Source organism: Lithobates pipiens, unplaced genomic scaffold (assembly GCF_037356315.1).
Source record: "Lithobates pipiens isolate NorthernLeopardFrog02 unplaced genomic scaffold, aLitPip1_a1.2 Scaffold_19, whole genome shotgun sequence".
NCBI classification, from domain to species: domain Eukaryota; kingdom Metazoa; phylum Chordata; class Amphibia; order Anura; family Ranidae; genus Lithobates; species Lithobates pipiens.
The window spans coordinates 521,298,044-521,321,667 of record NW_027507764.1 but is presented as its reverse complement, the minus strand read 5'-3'; the positions used below and the strand labels follow the sequence as shown (position 1 = coordinate 521,321,667).

General features: G+C 48.0%; 9 pseudogenes; all 9 read left to right on the top strand.

Moving 5' to 3' along the window:
• Window positions 1–4,099: 4,099 nt before the first annotated feature.
• LOC143999221 (5S ribosomal RNA) lies at window positions 4,100–4,218 on the top strand (annotated as a pseudogene).
• A 12,779-nt stretch (window positions 4,219–16,997) lies between these two features.
• On the top strand, window positions 16,998–17,116 carry LOC143998597 (5S ribosomal RNA; annotated as a pseudogene).
• A 700-nt stretch (window positions 17,117–17,816) lies between these two features.
• LOC143999292 (5S ribosomal RNA) lies at window positions 17,817–17,935 on the top strand (annotated as a pseudogene).
• Window positions 17,936–18,221: 286 nt separating this feature from the next.
• Window positions 18,222–18,340, top strand: LOC143999058 (5S ribosomal RNA; annotated as a pseudogene).
• Window positions 18,341–18,500: 160 nt separating this feature from the next.
• On the top strand, window positions 18,501–18,619 carry LOC143998465 (5S ribosomal RNA; annotated as a pseudogene).
• A 951-nt stretch (window positions 18,620–19,570) lies between these two features.
• On the top strand, window positions 19,571–19,689 carry LOC143999526 (5S ribosomal RNA; annotated as a pseudogene).
• Window positions 19,690–19,788: 99 nt separating this feature from the next.
• LOC143998501 (5S ribosomal RNA) lies at window positions 19,789–19,907 on the top strand (annotated as a pseudogene).
• Window positions 19,908–20,229: 322 nt separating this feature from the next.
• LOC143999007 (5S ribosomal RNA) lies at window positions 20,230–20,348 on the top strand (annotated as a pseudogene).
• A 100-nt stretch (window positions 20,349–20,448) lies between these two features.
• On the top strand, window positions 20,449–20,567 carry LOC143999354 (5S ribosomal RNA; annotated as a pseudogene).
• Window positions 20,568–23,624: the final 3,057 nt, after the last annotated feature.

Genomic DNA, 23,624 nt, shown 5'->3' with positions numbered 1-23,624 from the left:
AATCATAAAATATCAGCAACTTGTCTTTAAGGATGAGAAAGTATAATAACCGGAAAAGTATGAAATTTTAAAGAGACAAATTGCATTAGAGATGTGAGATAGACATGAAATGTCAATCCCCATTGGTTACTTACATGAAACCATTAATACAGTTAACGCGGCTACATACAGCAAAGTGTGAGCTAAGCAGCTAAAGGGTATACATTATTTAAGAGTAAATTAACGTAGCTTGTAAATTCCAACGTGTAAATCGTGCCATTAATTTTGTTACGTACGAAGGCGGCTTACACTGACTTTTCTCCGTTTCCACTGGTTATCCGCATAATGTATCAGTAACCCTGAAAATTAATAGTGATAGACAGTTTACAATAGGATGTATGCTTGATGTGAATGTAAAATAGTTGCATTATGTGTTATTAATGTAATCAAACTTTATTGCTATCCTTTGCTACTGCAACCACTTTCTCGCATTTTGCTGCTTTTAAAAAATGTGTTGCCAGTGTTATGTGTTACAAATGGTTATCAGTGTGACAGTTGAAGTAATATACAAAATAGAGTCAGAAAGAGAATCCTATTGCATAGAGGTAGAGAGATGGTTGCATTATTCTTAATGTGCCGGCTTTAAAAGGTTTTAAAAAGATGGTTTTGTGTGAATTTTGCTTTAACGTAAAATTAGCTGTAGACATTATATCTATGGTTACGTTTACAATGATTTAGAGATAGTAATCTCTATAATATAATAATAATAAGTATATTGAGGCAGTAAATATAAATACAGATAAAGTGAATACACAAAAGGGATCAAGAGATTGTTGCAAAGTAATATCCTCATTAAGGCCGATTGTCGGAATAGCAACATAACACGAAATATGAGCACGGCTAAAATACAGAAAAACAGTACATTATTTAGGAGTACAGTAGAATATAGTATAAATTATTTAAGATTAAATTGACTTAGCCTGAAAAAATCTAAGTTTAAATCGTTGAGTAAATCGTTGAGTAAATCGTAAATTTATCAGCTAAGTTAACTCTGAGATTATGATTAATTTGACAATTCCATATCGCGTTCATTTCCACTGGTATAATCATAATGTAATATCAGTAATTGCTATCAGTAAATGTTAAAATTTTAGACAGTTTACATTAGGATGTGGAATTGATATGGATTTAAAAGCGGTACATTAATTTTCTGAAGCAAATGGCAGAAAGACGGCTTACACTGCTTTTCTCACATTTTTCTGCGGTAAAAAGAAATGTTTTGTCACTGTGTTTTAACTGTGCAATGATCCTAGTGCAGAGAGATACTCAGTTAATGTCAGAGATACTCGGTTAATGTCAGAAAAGCAATAAAACTTTTTACATCGTTAGCGAGCGATAGTTACATTACTCATAATATGTGCAGCATGTCTGGTAGCAAATGGATGGTTTTGTGAACATTTTGCATTACCGTACAATTAGCGGTAGACCTCGCCGACTGTATACACCAGACTCTCTGAATACACTAAACCCTCTGTATACCACATCCTGTCTTCTGTATACACTAGACTGTAAAAATTAGCTAGAATACACCAGCCTGTCTTCTGTACCCACTAGACACTCTGTATACACTACCCAGTCTTCTGTATACACTGTCAGCTTTGCTGTATACCCAAGCCTGTCTTCTGTATATGCACTGTCCTTTCTGTATACACTCGACTCTCTCTATACACGAATCTCTCTATATACACTAACATCTTTGTATATACTAGCCTCTCTTTAAACTAGCCTCTCTGTGTACCCCAGCCTCACTGTTTACTCTAGCATCTCTGTATACTCAAGCCTATCTGCATGCACGAGTCTGTATTCTGTATTCACTAGCCTTTCTTCTGTATGCTGTAGTCTTCTTTATATACCAGCTTCTCTGTACACCCTTGCATCTCTGTAAACACTGTGTAAACTAGCCAGTCTTATTTATACACTCGCCGACTGTATACACTAGACTCTCTGAATACCTAGCCTATGTTCTGAATACACTAGCCCGTCTTCTGTCTTCTGTATGCCCTCTCTGTATAAACTAGCATCTTTCTATACCCCAAACTGTCCTCTGTAAACACTTGTCTCTCTTTATAGCCTGTTTAGCCTTTCTTCTGTACACACTAGCTTCTCTGTATACACTAACCAGGCTTCTATATAAAATAGCTTCACTGTATGCACTAGCCTCTCTGTATAATCTAGCCTCTCTTTATACCCTAGATAGTGTTCTGCATACACTAGCCTCTCCGTAGAAGCCAGCCTTTATTCTGTATTCACTAGCCTTTCTTCTGTATGCTGTAGTCTTCTATATATACTAGCTTCTCTGTACACCCTTGCATCTCTATACACCAGACTCTCTGAATACACTAAACCCTCTGTATACCACAGCCTGTCTTCTGTATACACTAGACTTTAAAAACTAGCTAGAATACACCAGCCTGTCTTCTGTATCCACTAGATTCTCTGTATACACTACCCAGGCTTCTGTATACACTGTCAGCTTGGATGTATACCCAAGCCTGTCTTCTGTATACACTAGTCTCTCTATATGCACTGTCCTATCTGTATACACTCGACTCTCTCTATACACTAACATCTTTGTATATACTAGCCTCTCTTTAAACTAGCCTTTCTGTGTACCCCAGCCTCACTGTTTACTCTAGCATCTCTGTATACTCAAGCCTATCTGCATACACGAGTCTGTATTCTGTATACACTAGCCTCTCTTTAAACTAGTCTCTGTATACCCCAGAATAACTGTATACTCTAGCCTCTCAGTATACACTAGCATTTCTGTACACATCACCCTATCTGTATTCACTAGCCTCTCTGTATACCCCAGCCTGCCTCTCTCTATACACTAGCTTTTCTTCTGAATATAATAGTCTCAGTCTCTCTCTATAACCAAGCCTGTTTTCTCTATACATTAGCATGTGTCCTGTATACACTAGCCTGTCTTCTTTATTCTCTAGCCTACCTTCTGTATACCTTAGCCTCTCTGTATAAACTAGCCTTCCTTCTATATACACTGCCATTTATGAGGTAAACAAAGAGTCTAGTGTACATAAACGACAGGCTAGAGTATAAAGAGAGGATAGGGTATACAGAAGAAAGCCTAGTGTATACAGAACACAGGCTAGTACCCTGAGCCTGGGTGAGAGAGGATGAGGAGCATTAGGAGGGCTTGGTCTTTCACATCCGACCAAGCCATGATGTGGCTCAACACGTCCAGCTGCCGAAAATAAGGACAAGCGTGGGAGGCACACAACACCCACTGTAACAGTGCTAGGTTCCTGCATTACAGAAACAGAACACCAGCAATAAGGGGTATCTTCAGGTGTATACTGTGCAGGAGGCACACAACACCCACTCTAACTTCTGCACTGCCGATGCCTGTATTGCAAAAATTGAACACCAGTAATAAAGGGTAGCTTCAGGTGTGTACTGTGCAGGAGGCACATAACACCCACTGTAACAGTGCTAGGTTCCCAAGCAGTAAAGACACTGTCCCTGCCTATCGTCCTCTTTCCCTGACGGCCGCAACACACTATACAAGGCCGCTGCGCTGGCTGCCTTATATAGTGTGGGGTGTGTACTAAACCCCCTTGAGCTATAATTGGCCACAGGAATACTGCCTGTGGTCAATTGTGGCTCTCCTCTCAGAGGATGTCACATCTGTTCTTATTATATAGAACTTATTATGCTCCTCGTAAACTTTTTCAATTTGGCCGAACGGCCGGACGCAAGTTGCCCCCGGTGCGGGAACATGGGGGGAGACATGATGCACATGTTTTGGAGATGCCCGAAGTTGATCTGCTACTGGACGGAGGTGACAGGAACCATTGATCGGGTGTTTGGAACCTCCACCAGGATGGAGGCGAAGTATTGTCTCCTGGGATTAGTTGAAGGAGTTGGAAACCCGGGAAGCAGCCAGATGGCAGTTCTGAGATGCCTATTTCAGGCAAGTAAACTGATTGCCCAACCCTGCTTAGCCTCCAATGTTGGCATTGACTTGGTTTTTTTAGCTTGTTTCCCAAGATCACCATGGTGGCGTTTGTCAAGATGGTTGAGAGTGCCCAAAGAGATCGCCTATGGCCCCATCCCCTTGAAAGTGCCCGATCTTGTCTGATCTCGGAGGTTAAGCATTGTCGGGCCTGATTAGTAACTGGATGGAAGACCGACTGGGAATACCAGGTGCCGTATGCTTATTTCTTGATCATACATCACGGGACACAGGATCATTACATAATGGGTTATATAGGCACCTCTGGTGATGGGACACTGGTTAACCCCCAATTAAGGAGAATTCCTTCCCTATATAACCCCTCCCATATGGGAGGCACCTAATTTTTCCCTTTGCCAGTGGTGGTTGGTCACGTAAAACATGTGCTATGAAGAAAGTTCTGTGCAGGTCCCTGCGGGGGCCTAAGGGCTACAACAAACCGGATCCATATCTCGGGCCGATATTTTGACTCCCAAGATGATATGGTACCCGGGCCTCGTCATCTGAAGAAACGAGGTTTTGCCTGTAAGTCCTCTCCTATTGGAAGACTGGGCTCTGGGAAAACCAGACTTACTGTACTATTTACATAGTGGCACGAAAGTTTCTGGCAGAGTCTTTTACAAGGTCCAGGTAGGAGGTTCTTCTGAGAAGGAACCCCCAAAAAAACCTGAAGGTTGGCACAACTCTGCCCGCCGTGATGGGTGAAGGCTGGAATCTGTCTGTTTTCAGCAATTCCTGCGGCGAGGACAGGTAAGGGAAGTTAATCCTGTATAAATTATATTATGGATTTCTTCATTGAGTAGTTGTATGTCTTACTTGGTTTCCACCACTAGGGGGAGTAAGAGCAGCCTGATGCATACTTACATGCCTTTCAGATACACACGCTCAGTGAAGCCTGGTTCTCCCAGATGACTCATGTCTCCACTGCAATCTCAGCCACAATGAATGTAATACGTAGTCTGGGGGTCCCAGACAGCTCCGATGGCAATTCCCTTCCCCCCTGGATACCGGCAGTCCTCGTGCACGCACACCAAGCACGCTTCCGTGCTAATGGAGGAGGCGGGAGTGTGTTTGCGAGCCGTGTCGTTCGGTGTGCACGGCGCTGTACTGCGCAGTTTTACAGCCCAGAGCGTCAGGGGGCTGTAAGTGGAGACACAGGAGCTGTGGGCAGTAAGCATCCCAAGGGATTGGATCCAGGCAAACCTAAGACAAACCTACTCAGCATCAGGTTGTGCAGTTTAAGCATATATATTTATTGTGAGACTTTAAGCACAACAGTGATTGCACTTTGTACTAGTACCTCTGCTTTGTAGCTTAGGACTATGTCTCCTTGTAAGAGGGTCTCAGGGGGAGATAACAAGGACACTGGTAAGTCACCGCCTAGGTCTAGGGGTTCTAAAAATGCCTGTAGGTTACCATCCCCCCCCCTGCAAGACTGGAGTCAGCCTCACAGGATGAGTCAGTGCCCCTGTCAGGATTTGCAGCCTCTCCTGATATTTCAGCCCCGGTATACATCACTGAGGACTCCCTTAGGGCTACATTGGAAGGTTTTGAAGGGAGAATCATGAATTTTATTTCAGCTTCCCTGAAAGAAAGCAGGAAAAGGGGTAGATCCCCTCCCTCTGCTGAGATTCCTCTTTCAGATGACACTTCTGACAATGAGGAGAGATCCCTATCTTGGGACAGGTATCTTGAGCAGTCGGATGAATCAGAGGAAGAGGAGAGAGTCCCCTCCTCCCAGGCGCTCAGAAAACAGGTGCAGTATTATACTGAATTGGTGCGTACCACATTCAGAATGCCTGCTGCTGAGATCGCTACGTCCTCTGTTTCTTCCCTGGGAGTCAGGAAAATCCCACAACCTGCCTTTTCCTTTCCAATTAATCCCTTAATGGATAAATTGTTGTATGAGGATTGGGGACATCCCGATAAACTGTTTGCTCCTCCTAAAAGGTTTTCTATGCTTTATCCTCTGGAGGAAAGTTTCACCAAGAAATGGGGGGTCCCATCTGTCGATGCGGCTGTTTCTTGCGTGAATAGAAATCTGACCTGTCCTTTGGATAATGCTCAGGTATTTAAAGATCCAACTGATAAGAAGCTGGAAACATTATTAAAAGCCTCCTTTTGGGGGGGCGTGTCCTGACCATGGAGGAGTGAGGAAGTGCTTCACCTCAGCTCCGCTCCATCGCCGCACATATCAGCTGCCCTCAGCGGGGAAATCCGATCCACATCACCGGGCTCAATGTCCCAACGATCCCGGCAGTCTTCCCGACCGCCGCAGGGTAACAAGAAGCGGCAGGGACAGCTGGATCAGTTCTTCCCGGGCCCCCACAGACAGGGCCGCGATGGACCCAATATCGACCGGGAAACTTCAGAAAGCTGGGAAATCCTCACAGCCTGCTACAGCGACGCCTTCCCAGTCAACCGGACCGTCTCCCCTGGCTTCTCCGGTGCCCTCCCCAGGATCGGTAAGCGATTCGGCCCCCCCTGCATCCCCCGGGTCCCTGGATGGCCGCTCAGAGGTCTCAGACCTCATGGGAGATGACACAATACGCCGCCATATTATGTCTCTCCCCACCAGAGAGGACCTAGAAAAGTTCACTAGCAGAGTGGAGAAGGCTTTCACCACTGATATTGCCCAGCTTAAAGCTGATACTACACATCTGGGTCACAGAGTGGAGGCCCTGGAGGAAAAACTAGAGGAGACTCTCCCCGCTATTGCTCTGCTGCAATCTAGGTGCCAAACACAAGACCATCAGCTTGAGGTACTGCTGGGGCAATTGGATGATGTTGAAAACCGCAGCAGGAGGGCCAATATCAGGATCAGGGGGCTCCCGGAGGCTACTGGACCCAGGGATATTGTCCCCACTCTGACTGATATCTTTAGGGACATATTGGGACTCCCAGCCACTGCTCCTATTGAAATAGACCGAGCCCACAGAGCACTGCGCCCCCCGTCTCAAGACGCTGACAATCCCAGGGATATAATCTGTAAACTTCACAAATATACTATCAAGGACCGGATTATGAAAAAAGTGCGGGGTAAGCCCTTTTATGATATTGATGGTGCTCGACTGACTTTCTATCAGGATCTCTCGCGGCGCACCCTCATGCGGCGGAGAGCCCTTCGCCCGCTCCTTTCTGTGCTCCAGGCTGCAGGACTGTCCTACCGCTGGGGCTTCCCCTTCTCTCTGCATGTGCTTAAGGATGGCAGGCAGGTGACCCTGCGCACAAAAGACGATCTTCCACATTTTCTATCCTCTCTGGGGCTGAATCCCGTGGACTTTCTGGATTGTAGAGGACCCCCGAGCGACTTGCTTGTCCCCCCCCTTCCTCACAGATGGTCTACAGTCACACGCAAGCATCGACGGAGGGACAGACATAGTTCAACCCGCAACTCTTCAGTGGTTCCTTCTACCACCCGAGACTGATACCGAGCCTGGGCTGTGTGATAGACGGCTGATTGCGGACTTTTTCTACTATGATTGCTGGTGTCTGGGCCTCCCCCCACGGGAATTGTAAATGGGATGTTTTGACCCTGTACCCCCCCCCCCGGGTGTTCCAGGGACCTGGATGTGCCCTATGCGGCCGAAGACTGTGGCTGCCGTGGCCGCAAGAATTTTTGGTGACTTCTCTCCAGCCCTTGTTACTGTTTGACTATCAGATTAGGCCTACAGGGCGGAGAATGTTTACATTCCCAATGTTGGAAGGTGGTCTGCCACGGCGCCCCCTTTTTCTTCCCTTTGCGGGGCACCAGGGGTGGGGGGAGGTTTTTTTTTTAATGTGTTTTGGTTTCTGTTTTTATTTCCCCCTTTTCTTTTGCCATCGTAGCTACCTCCGTGACCCCCCCCCTCCGCGGTCTGCAGTTTGCTGTGCGGCTACCGTGGCGGGGGGGCCTCTGCCAGGGATCGGCCAGACTCCACGTCCCCGAATGCAATCAGCCCACACTGGGCTTCACCCCTTTTTTCCTCCTCTTTTATTTTTTACTTTTGTTGCTTTTTTGGATCGGTTTTTCTCCCGAATTGAGGCTATTCTGCTCTCAGATGTGGTGGGCGGGGCGGGGACCTTCCTTTTCCCCCTTGTTTTGGTTTACGTTCCCCACATAGGCCATCCATCCATGGGTTTAGTTCCCTGTTGGGACTTTAGGAGGCGGCTAGGAGCCCCCCCGGATAGTGGGGTGGGTCCCATCTCCCCCCAAACTGCTGCATTGTCTAATTTTGATGTAGCTGTTTTGTTTTTATGTTGTTGGTATTTTTGTACTATTTTTTTGTGTTTTTTATCTCCCTATCTCTCCCCTTTTCTTCTCCCTCTTTTTTCACTCCCCCCTTTTCCTAGGAGCCTGCTGTTGCTGCGGTCCTTACACCAGGCGGGTTGGGACGCTTGCCCAGTCCTCCACCCTCCAACTCTCCCATGTCTACACTCCAGGTAATTTCCTACAATTTACGGGGTCTCTGCTCTCCGGGGAAGAGGAACAAATTGTGGTGGGAACTTAAAAAGTTGAAGGCCCAAGTGGTCTTCCTGCAGGAAACACATTTCACCAGCCATTCCCTACCCAGGTTGCCCACCCATATGTTTAATCAGTGGTTTCACAGTACATCTCCTAAGGCCAAGTCCAGAGGGACTGCCATAGCGTTCCATAAGACGTGCCCTTTTCAGCCAGTGGATAGCAAAATTGACCCTCAGGGCTGATTTGTTTTCCTAAAGGGCACCATAGCTGGGTGTATGTACACATTCGCCTCCTTATACGCCCCCAACTCTGATCAGCTTACCTTCCTGGACGCTACCCTTGACCTATTGACAGACTTTAAAGCCGGGTATTTAATTTTAGGCGGGGACTTTAATGTCTGCCCGGACCATCTGCTCGACACTTCGAGCACCCGACCCTCACACTCCCATGCCTTTTTCAAACACTTTCGCAAATCACTGCAGGCACACCTTTTACTTGATATCTGGAGGATTTTGCATCCCTCGGGACGAGACTTTAGCTATTACTCGTCCGTCCATGACGTATACACGCGCATAGACCATGTCTATGTTGACCGTCCCACGCTTGAGCTTCTGCAGACGGCATCCATTGGCAGCATCACCCTTTCGGACCATGCACCGGTTGGCGTGACCATTCAATTACCATCTGGTCCCCACAGGGCCTGGACGTGGAGACTGAACGAAAATCTCTTGGATGACTCTGCTGCGGTTGCCAAGGTGTCGGAGACCATCTCCCACTATTTTAGGGAAAACGCCTCGGATGAGATAAGTGCGGGTGTGCTTTGGGAGGGGCACAAAGCCGTGATTAGAGGGGAACTGATATCATTGGGTTCCCAAATCAAGAAAGCACGTCAAGAGGATTTCAACAGGGTTCTGGCCGCCTTACAGGCGGCAGAACTCTCCCATAAGCAGGGGGGAGCCCAGAGGCTAAGCAGAAGCTTTTTGAATTGCGTGACCTGTTTTTACGTTTATTAGATCGCCACACGTGTAGGCAGGCCAGGCATCTTTCACACAGGTACTATGAACATGGAAACAAATGCGGCCGTATGCTGGCCAGGGCCCTTCGCAAGAAACATGCTCAAGCTTATGTACAGAAGCTCCGTTCCCCCTCGGGTGCCGTTTGGGTCCAATCCAACAAGATTGCCTCGGGGTTCCAGGAATTTTACGCCCAACTTTATAACCTTTCCCCGGCCTCGCCCGCACACGCTCAGCCTCCCAAGTCTGCTGCCATTCAAGAATTTTTAGCGTCGGCGAGAGTCCCTACACTTACGGCGGAACAATGCGTCGACTTGGAGCGGCCGATTTCGCCGGAGGAAATTGTGCTAACGGTGAAATCCCTGCCCAAGGGCAAGAGCCCGGGATCGGATGGTTTTTCGGGTTCCTACTATAAGATCTTCCTGCCCCTCTTAACGCCACATATGTGCACCTACTTTAATTCCATCGCGGAGGGGAAGCCTATCCCAACCGAAGCACTGTTGGCACACATTACGGTGCTGCCAAAAGAGGGCAAAGATCCTACCGTCCCCCAGAGCTATCGACCGATTTCCCTTCTTAACGTCGATATTAAGATTCTAGCAAAAGTCCTGGCAAACAGACTTGGGAGTCTTATGCCCCAAATTATCCACCCAGACCAAGTAGGGTTTATTCGTGGCAGGGAGGCGAGAGATAACTCCATCAGGGCAATCCAACTCATTCATTGGGCACGTAACAGTCCTGATCCTAAACCTTGTATCGTCCTTTCGATTATGGCCTTGTACTCCACTCCGTGTGCACAGGTGAAGGTGAATGGGGTGCTTTCCTCCCGGTTCCCGATTCGAAACGGCACGAGACAGGGGTGTCCACTGTCTCCTCTCCTTTTTGCCTTGGTACTGGAACCACTGCTCTGCAGGGTGAGGGCGAACGCAGACATTAGAGGCCTGAAGGTTGGGATGACGGAGCACAAACTGTCGGCGTATGCGGACGATGTGCTCCTTTATCTCTCTGAACCCCTGATCTAGTTGCCGGTTCTGTTGAAGGAGCTGAGGACTTTTGGTGAGTTATCCAATTTCAAGATAAACCTTTCCAAATCGGAGATTTTGCCTATTCACCTCGCCCCGCCTCAAGCGGACCACCTGCAATTAGCATTCCCCTTTACCTGGGCCACGTCTTCTATTAAATACCTGGGCATCCAGTTGACCAACTGCTTTGATGCCTTATATGCCGCTAATTTCCCCCCCTTATTACATGCTATCAAGGCGGATTTGTTGCAGTGGACCAAAACCGCTTTTACGTGGTTCGGCCGCATTAATATTATTAAAATGAATATCCTGCCCCGAGTATTATTCTTTTTACAAATGATACCCATCTCCCTCCCTAAACTGTTTTTTACCCAATTGAATAGCATTCTGTCGACATTTGTGTGGAACACAAAGAAACCTAGAATAGCCATGGCCTTGCTGAAACGCTCAAAGCTGACGGGGGGTCTGGGGGTTCCGGATATCCAGAGGTACCACAGGGCTATTGTTCTACAGAGGATACTTAATTGGAAATTTCATACTTAGTCAAAAGTGTGGGTCTCTCTGTAAAAATGGCTAGCTGGGAGAGATTTGGCTTATGCGCCCTGGTTGTCCCCGGAATATAGGGGGTTATCGGTGGATGTCTCCCCGCTCACTGTACAGTCTCTTTTGATTTGGGACAAACTGAACAAGACGCTGGGCCTATCCCCCCCTGTTTCTCCACTTGCCCCGCTGGGAGGGTTCCTATGGTTCCCGCCAGGGGAGCGGAGGGCCTTTTTTGTCCCCTGGGCAGCTGACGGGAATGCCAGTTGTGGACAGTTTCTCAGCGGTGGCCAAATGGTCAGCTATGAATCCCTGCAGACCGGGCATGCGCAGACAGCTATGAATTTTTGGCGATACAGGCAATTGCACCACTTTTTTGAAGCCCATGGCCACTTAATCAGGGACGAAGCGCTCCTTACACCATTTGAGCGTTTTTTTGTAGCAGATGAACCCACTCCCCACCTGATCTCCGAATTATATCACTTGCTGGGCTGTGTTACCGAGGTCGCTAGACCGACATACATACGGGTCTGGGAGAGGGAGCTACAACTTGACTTTTCCGCGGCCCAACTGTCCCACCTCTACAAACTCACGTACGCTAGCTCCATGGAGTCCAAAACCCAAGAAACTCATTTTAAAGTACTGTCTCGCTGGTACAGAGTGCCGGCAGACTTAGCACGTATCTACCCTTCGGTATCGGACCGGTGCTGGAGGGAATGTGGCCAATTGGGCACCCTCCTTCATATTTGGTGGGATTGCCCACGAATCAAGCCATTCTGGGAGGACATCCGATCCCGCATAGAGGCAGTTTTGCATCTTGATGTGCCACTGTCTCCGGCCAACTATCTTTTGCACATTCCTCCGATCCCGATTGGTAGATACAAAAAAAGCCCTCTGCCGCATCTGTTGAACGTGGCCAGACGTCTTATACCGATTTACTGGAAACAAACTAGGACTCCCACAGTGGAGGACTGGGTCAAAAAAGTGAATGACATCAGAGAAGCGGAATATTGGGTGGCAACCTGTAGGGGTACACGGGCTAAGTGTGACAGCATATGGCAATCATGGACAGTCTACATGTCCGAAACTATATACGCTACCTCCAGTCTGGACTTGGCTCTACTGGAGCTAGCGGAACCCTCTTTGAGATCCCGCACACACAATGATGTTCCCACCTAGTGGCTGTTTTTCACCTTCTTGCCCCATGGACGGAGAGACGACTTTGCTGCTGAGACTCGCCTGGTGCTGGACCGCTGCACTTCGCAGGGATGTCAAGTAGGCTCCACCCTCCTCCCTTACCCTATCCCCCAATCCCCTCTCTACCCCTTCTTGCCTCTCTCTCACCCTTCCTACTGTTCTTTTTTACCTTCTTTCTCTGTATTCCACACTATAAGATGTTGCCTTTTATTGACCTACGTGGTATTGAGCTGTGGTGGTGCGTTAGGCTTCCTGTGGGCTGGCTGGCCCTGCGGCCACTTTGTTTGGCTGACGGGGGGAATCCCTCTGTCCGGAGGGGTCCATGCTGGGACGTCCCTCCTGGGCGGGGGGGTTGCTGTGGGCCTGTCCTACCCCCGGGGGACGCTCGGGAGAGGTTGCTGGAGGTGATTGTGCCCCACTCTCCTGGGCGGCCCCTGGGGGTGGTCCCATGCCTCCCCGGCCTTTTGTATGACGGGAGGTGGGGGACTGGGCTCCGGCCCGTCCTCTCCTTTCCGCTCAGAGGCACCTTGGAGCGGGGCCCTAGCCCACGGAGGCCGGACTTGATGTGTATGAGCTAGAAGACACTCCAGACGTTCATCTCCACCCGTTTACCTAATTCATGTGTCTGGTTTGAGCCGCCAACTCTTGGCCACTGGGTCAGTTTTTATGGGTGTCATTATTTCCTACAGTTTATTTGTTCTTTGTTTGGTCCTGACACACCTGTCTAATGTATACTTAAGTGTGTTTCAATGTCAAAATATCTCAAAATAAAGATTTTACAAAAAAAAAAAAGCCTCCTTTTCCATGACTGGCACTGTAGTGCAACTTACAGTCGCAGCTGTGGGGTTGTGTCAGTTCCTCAAGGAACAGGTTAAGCAGATGCTTGGCCTCCTTCCCAGTGAGGAAGTGGAGAATTATGCAGAAATACCTCAAATTCTGTGTTTCCTGATTGATGCGATTTCGGATTCTGTCCAACAAGCATCTCGTTTGTCTCTCCTGTTGGTACACATGCGAAGGGCCCTATGGCTAAAGAATTGGGCAAGCTGAGCTATCATGCAAGAAGCATTTGATTGGGTTCCCGTTTAAAGGGGAACGTTTGTTTGTAGAAGAATTAGACAAATTCGTCCAAAAAATTTCAGGGGGTAAATCTACTCTCCTTCCAGTCAAAAGGAGCAAACGTCCATCATTTAGGCGTTCTCTCTCTCCCGGAGCATCAAGCTCTAAGCAGTGGCGACGGCCTTCTCAAACCCCCTCTACAGGAAAGGCTCAAGGCCGGGCCCAGGGGCAGAAGAAATCCTGAGGGCGAAAGCCTGCCAAGCAGAGCCCGAAAGCTTCCTTGTGAAGGAGCGCCCCCGCTCGGCCAAGTGGGGGGAAGGCTCTTGCAGTTTGCAGAAGCCTGGCGGGAAGAGATCCGGGATGAGTGGGTGGTCTCTTCGGTATCTCTGGGCTACAAGCTGGAGTTTCAGGAGATTCCACCTTCTCGCTTTCTAAGGTCAAGGATCCCCAGGGACCCAGTAAAGCAAAGACCGCTATTTCTGGCCTTAGATCACTTACTATCCCAGGGGGTGATAGTAGAAGTGGACCCAAAAGAACAGGGTTCAGGGTTTTACTCGAATCTCTTCACCGTTCCAAAGCCAAATGGAAGTGTCAGACCTATCCTGGATCTGAAGGATCTGAACCGGTTTTTACGCATCCGGTCCTTCTGAATACAGTCAATTCGCACTGTGGTCTCCTCCCTGCAAGGGGGAGAGTTTATGGCATCAATAGACATCAAGGATGGATATCTCCATGTGCCAATTTTTCCCGCACACCAAAAGAATCTAAGGTTTGCGGTAGAGCGGCGCCATTTTCAATTTGTGGCCTTGCCGTTCGGGCTAGCTACGGCCCCTCGAGTCTTCACAAAGATTCTGGACCCTCTCTTGGCAAACCTAAGAGCTCAGGGTATAGCCGTCATGGCTTATCTAGACGATTTGCTTCTCATAGAGAAAACAGTAGCACTCCTGAACCACAGTGTTACCAGAACGCTAGAACAGCTGGAACGCCTAGGTTGGATTATAAACCTAGAAAAGTCGTCCCTACAGCCTGCTACCAGGTTGGAATACCTGGGTATGGTTATCGACACTGCTCAGGGCAAGGTGTTTCTACCAAGGCCAAAAGCCTTGGCCATTGGGGATCTGGTGCGTCTAATTCTGGGCAGAAGATCTTCCCCCATTCGGTTGTGCATGAGACTCTTTGGGAAAATGGTCGCCTCCTTCGAGGCCGTTCCATTCGCCCAGTTCCACTCAAGGCCTCTGCAAAGATTCATCCTTGCGGCTTGGAACAGGAAGCCCCAGTCCTTGGATCTTCCTATGCGTCTATCCCCAGGGACACGCAAGAGTCTCGTCTAACAAGTCTAAGAGTCTCGTTACAAACCGAGAATTTGCTGAAAGGCAAAACTTTTCTTCCTCTTCCATTGAAGATTATTATGACAAATGGCAGCCTGACAGGCTGGGGAGCAGTGTTGGAGGAGACGTGCTCGCAGTGGAAATGGTCTGCGATCGAGAAGCTATTGCCCATAAATGTCTTGGAGATCCGGGCAGTTTATATGGCTCTCATAAACTGGTCTTTCAGACCTGTTCGGGTTCAGTCCGACAATGCCACAGCAGTGGCCTATATCAATCACCAGGGCGGTACCAGAAGTCTGGTTGCGCAAAAAGAGGTGAATCGTATACTTGTCTGGGCAGAAAGGCATGTTCCATGCCTTTCTGCAGTCTTCATTCCAGGAGTGGAAAATTGGCAGACAGATTTTCTGCGCCGCCAGCAGTTGTGCCTAGGAGAATGGGCTCTGCACCCCGACGTTTTTTGGAACATATGTCGCAGGTGGGGTACTCCAGACGTAGATCTGTTTGCATCCAGGTTCAACAGAAAACTGGACAAATTCGTGTCAAGGACAAGAGATACACTCGCTCAGGGGTCGGATGCTCTGACAGTTCCCTGGGATCAGTACAATTTGATTTATGCCTTCCCCCCGTGCCCGCTTCTGTCGCGGTTCCTGGGAAGAGTCTAGAGGGAAACAAAGTCGCTTCTTTTGATAGCCCCGGCTTGGCCCAGGCGACCGTGGTACGCAGAGATCATGAAGTTGGCAGTAGGCAGGCCGTGGATCCTCCCTCTCCGGCCAGATCTGCTCTCACAGGGTCCAATTTACCATGCTGCTTTACACAGTCTGAATTTGACGGTTTGGCTTCTGAGACCCACATTCTGAGAGACCGTGGGCTTTCGGGGCCAGTCCTTTCTACTCTGGTCAATGCCAGAAAGCCGGCCTCCAGGCTTATTTACTACAAAATCTGGAGGGCATATGTTTCCTGTTGTGAACTCAGGGAATGTCATCCTAGAAAGTATGTCATTAGCAGGATCTTGGCCTTCCTCCAGTCAGGCCTAGAAATGAATTTGGCCATAAGCACTATCAAGGTGCATATTTCGGCCTTGTCAGTGTTTTTTCAGAAACCACTTGCATCACATTCCCTGGTGCTGGCTTTCATCCAGGGGGCTATGCGGATAAGGCCGCCAGTCAAACCTCCGGTATGCCCATGGGATCTGAATTTGGTTCTCTCAGCTTTGCAGGGGCAACCTTTTGAACCTTTGCATCAGGCTTCGTTAGTTCTTTTGACTAAAAAATTGGTTTTCTTGGTAGCCATATCCACGGCTAGAAGAGTGTCAGAACTAGCAGCTCTCTCCAGTAAAGAACCGTATCTAATTATTCATAAGGACCTGGTGGTAATGCGTCCCAACAGGTCCTTTCTGCCTAAGGTGGTTTCAGGATTCCATTTGAATCAAGATGTAAGCCTACCATCCTTTTTTCTGGACCCACAGTCTGCAGAAGAAGAATCTTTGCACACTTTGGATGTGGTAAGGGCAATCAGTATCTATCTTCAGGCAACTGCACAGATAAGGAAAACTGATTGCTTATTTATTTTGCCGGAAGGCCCTAGGAAGGGTCAGGTGGCATCAAAATCCACTCTCTCATGGTGGATTAGACAGATTATTTCTCAGGCCTATAGTATTAAAGGGAAGATCCCTCCTTTTCAAGTGAAAGCGCACTCAACTAGGGCTGTAAGTGCTTCTTGGGCAGTGCATCACCAGGCCTCCCTGGCTCAGATCTGTAAGGCTGCAACTTGGTCATCAGTCCACATATTCACCAGATTCTATCAGGTGGATGTCAGAGGGCAAGAGGATATCGCCTTTGGGCGCAGTGTACTGCAGGCTGCAGTTTAGGTCCTCCGGTCCTTGGCGGTCTATATATTATGATCTGTGTCTCCCTCCCCTCAATCTGAGCATTGCTTTGGGACATCCCACTATGTAATGAAGCTCCTGTGTCCCCTGATGTATGATCAATAAAATAGGATTTTTATACACAGCTTACCTGTAAAATCCTTTTCTTGAGAGTACATCACGGGACACAGGGCTCCCACCCCTCTTGGGTTTTACGTGGTTTCCTATTGCTTTGCTACAAAACTGAGGTGCCTCCCATATGGGAGGGGTTATATAGGGGAGGAATTCTCCTTAATTGGGGGTTAACCAGTGTCCAATCACCAGAGGTGCCTATATAACCCACTATGTAATGAAGCTCCTGTGTCCCGTGATGTACTCTCAAGAAAAGGATTTTACAGGTAAGCTGTATATAAAAATTCTATTTTTTATGTTGTTGGCGTTGACCTGTTTTTTTTCACTTGTTTCCCAAGATGACCATCTTGGCGTTTGTCAAGAGGGTGAGAGTGCCCAAAGAAAGTGCCTACGGCCAAATCACCCTGAAAGTGCCCGATCTTGTCTGATCTCGGAGGTTAAGCATTGTCGGGCCTGATTAGTAACTGGATGGGAGACAGACTGGGAATACCAGGTGCCGTAGGCTTCTTTTTATGCTGTTGGCGTTGACATTTTTTTTTTTCCGCTTGTTTCCCAAGGTGACCATCTTGGCATTTGTCAAGAGGGCTGAGAGAGCCAGAAGAAATCTCCTACGGCCACATCACCCTGAAAGCGCCCGATCTCATCTGATCTCGGAGGCTAAGCAGGGTCCGGTCTGGATAGTACCTAATTACAGGTGCCGTAGGAATCTTTTTATATTGTTGGCTTTGACCTGTTTTTTTTTCGCTTGTTTCCCAAGGTGACCATTTTAGCATCTCTCAAGAGTTTTGAGTATGTCCCGAAGCGTTCGCCTAAGGCCACATCACCCTGAAAGCGCCCGATCTCAGAGGCTAAGCAGGGTCAGGGTCAGGGTCAGATGGGAGACCGCCAGGGTCTATGTTGTTGGCGTTGACCTGTTTTTTTTTCACTTTTTTCCCAAGATGACCATCTTGGCATTTGTCAAGAGGGTTGAGAGTGTCTGAATAGAACACCTATGGCCACATCACCCTGAAAGCGCACAATCTCATCTGATCTCAGAGGCCTAGCAGTGTACGGCCTGGTTAATACCTGTATGGGAGACCATCTGTGAATACCAGGTGCCGTAGGCTTCTTTTTATGTTGTTGGTGTTGACCTGTTTATTTTCGCTTGTTTCCCAAGGTGACCATCTTGGCTTTTAAAAAGAGGGTCGAGAGTGCCTAAAGAGATCACCTACGGCCCCATCACCCTGAAAACACCCGATCTTGTCTGATCTCGGAGGCTAAGCCGTGTTGGGCCTGGTTAATACCAGGATAGGAGAACGTCTGGGAATAACAGGTGCCGTAGGCTTCTTTTTATGTTATTGACCTTGACCTGTTTTTTTTTTTTCACTTGTTTCCCAAGGTGACCATCTTGGCATTTGTCAAGAGGGTTGAGAGTGCCCGAAGAGATCACCTACGGCCCCATCACCCTGAAAGCGTCCAATCTCATCTGATCTCGGAGGCTAAACAGTGTCAGGCCTGGTTAGCCATAGGCTTCTTTTTATGTTGTTGGCTTTGACCTGTTTTTTTCGCTTGTTTCTGAAGGCGACCATCTTGGTGTTTGTCAAGAGGGTTGGGCGTGTCTTGAAGAGAATGCTTACGGCCACATCACCCTGAAAGCACCCGATCTCGTCTGATTTCAGAGGCTAAGCAGTGTCAGGCCTGGTTAGTACCTGGATGGGAGACTGCCTGGGAAGACCAGGTGCCATAGAAGGATCTGGCCTGGTTAGTGTCTTGATTGGGAGATCGCCTGGGAATACCGGATGCCGTAGACTTCTTTTTATGTTGTTGGCTTTGACCTGTTTTTTTTAGCTTTTTTCCCAAGGTGAGCATCTTGGCCTTTGTCAAGAGGCTTCAGAGTGCCCAAAGAGAGTGCCTACGGCCAAATCACCCTGAGAGAGCCCAATCTCATCTGATTTTGGAGGCTAAGCAGCGATGGGCCTGGTTAGTACCTGGACGGGAGACAGCCTGGGAATACCAGGTGCCGTAGGCTTCTCATTATGTTGTCGGCGTTGACCTGTGTTTTTTCCCTTTTTTCCCAAGGGGACCATCTTGCCATTTGTCAAGAGGGTTGAGAGTGCACAAAGAAATTGCCTACGGCCACAACACCCTTAAAGCACCCAATCTCGTCTGGTCTCAGAGGCTAAGCAGGGTTGGGCCTGGTTTGTACCTGGATAGGAGACCGCCTGGGTGTTCCAGATGCCGCAGGCTTCTTTTTATGTTGTTGGTGTTGACCTGTTTTTTTTCGCTTGTTTCCCAAAGTGATCATCTTGGCATTTGTCAAGAGGGTAGAGAGTGCTTAAAGAGATCGCTTACAGCAGCATCACCCTGAAAGCACCTTATCTCTTCTGATCTCGGAGGCTAAGAAGGGTTGGGCCTAGTTAGTACTTGAATGGGAGACGGCCTTGGAATACCAGGTGCCGTATTCTTCTTTTCATGTTGTTGGCGTTGACCTGTTTTTTTTTGCTTGTTTCCCAGGGTGACTATCTTGGCATTTTTCAAGAGGGATGAGAGTGCCCAAAGAGATTGCCTATGGGCACATCACCCTGAAAGCACCCAATCTCCTCTGATCTCAGAGGCTAGAAAGGGTCGTGCCTTGTTAATACCTGGATGGGAGACCGCCTGGGAATACTAGGTGCTGTAGGCTTCTTTTTATGTTGTTGGCGTTGACTTGATTTTTTGTTTGCTTCCGAAGGTGACCATCTTGGCGTTTGTCAAGAGGGTTGAGCGTGCCTGAAAAAAATCTACTATGGCTGCATCACCCTGAAGGAGCCCAATCTCATTTGATCTCAGAGGCTAAGCAGGGTTGGGACCTGGTTAGTACCTGGATGGGAGACCGCCTGGGATTTCTCAATGCCATAGGCTTTTTTTTTAAGTTGTTGCTTGATTCCCAAGGTGACCATCTTGGCGTTTGTCAAGAGGGTTGAAAGTGCCTGAAGGGATTGCCTACGGGCACATCACCCTGAAAGCACCCGATCTCATTTGATGTTGGAGGCTAAGAAGAGTCAGGCCTTGTTAGTACGCGGATGGGAGACCGCCTGGGAATACCAGGTGTCGTAGGCTTCTTTTTATGTTGTTGGCGTTGACCTGTTTTTTTTAGCTTGTTTCCCAAGGTCACCATCTTGGTGTTTGTCAAGAGGGTTGAGGGTGCCTGAAGAGATTGCCTATGGCCACATCACTCTGAAAGCACCCAATCTTGTCTGATCTTGGAAGCTAAGAATAGTCAGGCCTGGTTAGTACCTGGATGGGAGACCACCTGGGAATACCAGTTATTGTAGGCTTCTTTTTATGTTGTTGGCGTTGATTCGTTTGTTTTTTTCCGCTTGTTTCCCAAGGTGACCATCTTGGCATTTGTCAAGAGGGTTGAGAGGTGCCCAAAGAGATCGCTTACAGCAGCATCACCCTGAAAAAGCCCTAGCTCTTCTTATCTCTGAGGCTAAGAAGGGTTGGGCCTAGTTAGTACCTGGATGGGAGATGGCGTTGGAATACTAGGTGCCGTATTCTTCTTTTTATGTTGTTGACATTGACCTGTCTTTTTTCGCTTGTATCTCAAGGTGACTATCTTGGCATTTGTCAAGAGGGTTGAGAGTGCCCAAAGAGATTGCATATGGGCACATAACCCTGAAAGCGCCCGATCTCCTCTGATCTCAGAGGCTAAACAGGGTTGGGCCTTGCTAGTACCTGGATTGGAGACAACCTGGGAATACTAGGTGCTGTAGGCTTCTTTTTATGTTGTTGGCGTTGACTTGTTTTTGTTTTGTTTGTTTACCAAGGTGACCATCTTGGTGTTTGTCAAGAGGGTTGAGAGTGCCTGAAGAGCTTGCCTATGGCCACATAACCCTGAAAGCACCAGATCTCGTCTGATCTCAGAGACTAAACAGGGTCGGGCCTTGTTAATACCTGGATGAGAGACCACCTGGGAATACTAGGTGCTGTAGACTTCTTTTTATGTTGTTGGTGTTGACTTGTTTTTTTTTTGTTTTTTTCCCAAGGTGACCATCTTGGCGTTTGTCAAGAGAGTTGAGAGTGCCTGAAGTTATTGGCTACGGCCACATCCCCCTGAATCTGTTCCATCTCGTCTGATCTTGGAGGCTAAGCAGGGTCGGGCCTGGTTAATGCCTGGATGGGAGACCGCCTGGGAATACCAAGTGTCGTAGGCTTCTTTTTTTTTTTCAAATATAATTTTTTCTCCAAACAGGGGAAGACGGTCCCCCGAGTACATAATGCAACAGAGAAATACAGAGCAAAAAGCAGCTGAACAATACTTGATACAGGTATATTCGCAACTGTGAGTCTGCCTTCCATCAATCATAATGATTCAAGGCACGGATAAAGTACTGTACCAAGATCCAGGGTCACACAAACCCCAGGTCCCTCCGGCATAATCCATCCAGAGGGGGGGTGGGGCCGTCATTCCCAATTTTCCACTTTTTCAAAAAGAGAGAGTGGGTGAAGGGGGTGAGAGATAGGGGAGGAAGGCAGAAAAGAGAAGGGGTGAAAGATCAGGAAAGGAGAAGAGGGGACGAGACACAATGGCAGCCACTGTCCAAGGGGCCAGTCAAGGAAAGCTCAGAGCATTAAGGTGATAGCAGGCGACATCCTTCCAGCGAGAATATAAAGGTATTCCAGATGTCCCAGGTTTGTTTAAAAAATTCTTGTTTACCTTGTGATGTGAGGATCAAGTCCTCCATTTTTTTTAATGTCCTCTATTTTCCTAAGCCAGTGAGTAATGAAAGGGGGGGAACATTTTTTCCAATAGAGAGGGATGCAGGATTTCGCCGCATTTATCACATGCCGTAAAATTTATTTTTTTGTACTTCTTAATGGGAATCGGTCAATGGTGCAAGAGAAAGAATGCAGCCTCTTCCGGGATGGAGAAGTCTGTGAATTTTTGTGTTATGCATCGGATCTCTGTCCAGAAGTCCACCAAGCTGGGGCAGGACCAAAAAATGTGGATCAACGTGCCCTCTTCTTCTCCACACCTCCAGCATATGTTCGAGGAAGAGGGGAATTATTTATGCAGCTTTGATGGTGTCAAATACCACCTGGTGAGAAGTTTAAAATTTGTCTCCTGTATCTTCGTGCACAGCGAGGTTTTGAGAGCCAAAGTGATAATGCGTTGTCTCTGTGCTGGGGAAAACGAGCAATTAAAGTCCTTTTCCCAGGTGGACAGGCAGGTTAAGTGTGGGTGATCTGTTTGAGAGAGAATGTGGACCAAAGGGCCTTTGCTCCTGCATAGAGCCTCAAACTCCGTCTGAGGGCGTGCGAAAGTTTGAGTATTGGGGATGGAATGGAAAAAATGATGTTGTTGCGCCGCTCTCCAAAAAGGCATTTGGAAAAGCCCTGTCGGATCTGTTAGGGTTGAGAAAGAAGGTCATTTTCCATCAATGACGAATTTAGACGCATGGTCTAGGTTGGAATTTCTAAGTGGGTCCCCGGTTCCAAGTTCGGATGGCCACGTATAGGGAATAGGGGGGAAGTCAAAGACGTGAGTGTGTTTTGGGTAGCGATCAGGTGACTGACTTTCAATGAAGCCCCTATAGTGGGATGTGACGTCAATTCTGTGGGTAAATCCTTATAGCACCACATGGTGCTTCTTAGCGGAATTTGGGAGTGAGATTGTCCTAGTAGCACCCAGAGCTTAGAAAGTTTGTTTCCATTCCAGTCCAATACACGCCCCAGATGGGAGGCCAGGTAGTAGCATCGCAAGTCAGGGAGAACCAACCCTCCCTGTTGTTTAGACAATGTCAGCTGTGACCACTTAAGTCTGGGATTTTTGTGGGCCCAGATAAATTGAGTGAGCAGGGATTGAGCTTGCTTAAAAAACGGGACTGGAATCTGGATCGGGAGAGCTTGGAAAAGATAGGTAAATTTAGGGAGTATGTTCATTTTAATGAGATTGCATCTCCTGAACCAGGAATGGAGGCCAGAATGCCACCCGTGAAGCAAACTGCGGATCTTAGTGACAAGGGGTGGGGGGAAGTTCAACATAAACGTACGCGCGTTGTCCTGTGGAATGTAAGTACCTAAGTACTTAAGGGCTGTATGGGTCCATTTAAATCGAAAATTGGACTACAAGTCTAGTAACGTTTGCGGGCGGACTTCGACCCCCATGGCCTCTGATTTCAAGAAGTATCCCGTATATCTGGAATTCCCGAAGGAGATTTGGCAAGGAAACTCTGGGATTCGTCAACGAGAACAGCATGTCATCTACGTAGGCAGATGTCAATAGTACCGATTTGGAGTCGCGTTATGTCTGAGTTTTGTCGAATTGTGGAGAGAAAGGGTTCCAATGACAGTGCGAATAACTGGGGCGACAGGGGGCAACCCTGTCTGGTCCCATTCCCGATGTCAAGGGGAGATGAGAGCACCCCATTCGCTTTGAGTTGAGCTGAAGGGCGTGAGTATATCTTACTTATCCATGCCAACATCCGTTCACTCAGACCTATATGGCGGAGGACCGAGAACATGAATGTCCATTTGACCCGATCAAAAGCCTTCTCGGCATCAGTACTCACGAAAAGACAAGGGGTCCCAGATGACTTTGCTTTATGGACCAGGGTAAGCACCTTAATGGTGTTGTCCCTATCTTCCCTGGTGGGAATAAAACCTAACTGGTCAATATGTATAAGGGACTGCAAGTGCTGTGCCAATCACGTGGCAAGGATTTTAGAGAATCGTTTTAGGACCGAATTTAGGAGGGAAATTGGTCTGTAGCTCCCACATAGGCCCGGGTCTTTGCCCTCCTTAGGTATCAACGAGATGTGGGCTCTAAGGGTATGCTCAGGAAAATCCCCATTCAAGCTCAGAGTATTCAATAAATTCACCAAGCGCGGGCCGAGAATAGGGAGGAAGGTCTTATAGTATTGTGCGGTATATCCGTCAGGGCCCGGAGCCTTACCCACCTTCGGAGGTCCCACGGCCATCTGGACTTCTTCCAGTGTGATCGGGTTGGTAGACCAGAACCGGTTACATATCTGTCTATATTGTCCTGTCCG